The sequence below is a fragment of the Lutjanus erythropterus genome, chromosome 4 (assembly GCF_056507025.1).
Source record: "Lutjanus erythropterus isolate fLutEry1 chromosome 4, fLutEry1.hap2, whole genome shotgun sequence".
Taxonomy (NCBI): domain Eukaryota; kingdom Metazoa; phylum Chordata; class Actinopteri; order Lutjaniformes; family Lutjanidae; genus Lutjanus; species Lutjanus erythropterus.
In genome coordinates, this window is record NC_139320.1 from 7,683,440 (window position 1) to 7,684,686 (window position 1,247).

The window sequence follows — 1,247 nt, forward strand, 5'->3', positions numbered from 1 at the left end:
TTAGGATTTGTGTGTCCAGCAACCTTAAAGTTATTACAATAATTTAATTAATGACTGGCCCTGGGGAAGTGCATATCTGTGGTCAGCAAGTCTGTCTTGGAGTCTCTGTTTAGTGCGCCTGATGTAAAAGCATCCGCATTCACGTTTGAGTCTGTAAACCACATAACGTGTTACTAGCCATGAATGTACGCCTCAGCCAGCCAGTCATGTTGTAGTTTACATCCATGTCTATCAAGACTCGTAAAATGTATGGAGTGAATTGTTAATAAAATATATTTATAAAGTGTTCCTGCGATATCGCGAGAATGTGGCTGGAAGTGAGGTCACAGTGACCCTGACCTTTGACCTCTAAAATCTAAATAAAATCATCCTCAAGTCAAAAGTAACATCACACTCACAAGAAATGGGACAGACAAACATAATGCCTCTGCTCACAACTCACAGCTCTCATACTGACAGCTGGCTCTGTGGCGCAATGGATAGCGCATTGGACTTCTAGTCAAGCACTTGAGAAGTGATTCAAAGGTTGTGGGTTCGAGTCCCACCAGAGTCGGACTTTAGCGGGTTGTTCACATGTCCTCACAAGTGTGTATTTCTAAACTGCGAATATGAATAATCTATGTTACAATAACCTAAACTCAATAACTCTGATGGAAAAGATAAAATGAGATTAGCCATACTGCTGCATTTTACAGCTACAGATTTTTAAGGTTGAGCTAATTTGAGCTACTTTATATACTGTTGGCTAGTTAGCTGGTATGTTAGCAGCTGGTATGTTATCATTGGTCTATGCAAAATATTCTGAATATGTGCAACTGTAGGTCTTGAAAAACTGTAAAATTTGGGAGCACTTGCCCACCAAGGGGCGCCGCTTCGAGCATTCAGCGTTTGGTTCAATGGAATGTCTTTCTGTCATGTGACATGGATATGTCATGATAGTCAAGATTAATCTGCTCATGCTAAACTGCTGGTTCACCCCAAAATAAAAATAAAAATATTTCCTCCTGACCTGTAGTGCTGTTTATCCGTCAATACTGTTTTGGTGTGAGTTGCAGAGATTTGGAGAGGTTGGCATCCACAGACCTTTGCTGCGAGCAGTTTCTGCTCACAACAAACGTCTGTGGATTATCCTGAGTAACCGGGTCCTGATTTTTGGAAAGACATGCTGGTTTTGAATTTTTTACATTTATTTTGTTAGTGCTTGGAGCACCGCAGGACTCGTGCCATGTAGTCCCATTATACTGGAG

General features: G+C 41.1%; 1 non-coding gene across 1 annotated transcript; it reads left to right on the forward strand.

Annotated features, from left to right (window-relative positions):
* The first annotated feature begins 461 nt into the window (after nucleotides 1–461).
* On the forward strand, nucleotides 462–553 carry trnar-ucu (transfer RNA arginine (anticodon UCU)). Its single transcript is given in 2 exon segments — nucleotides 462–498; nucleotides 518–553. It is a non-coding gene; the product is annotated as a tRNA-Arg (tRNA).
* The last annotated feature ends 694 nt before the right edge of the window (nucleotides 554–1,247 follow it).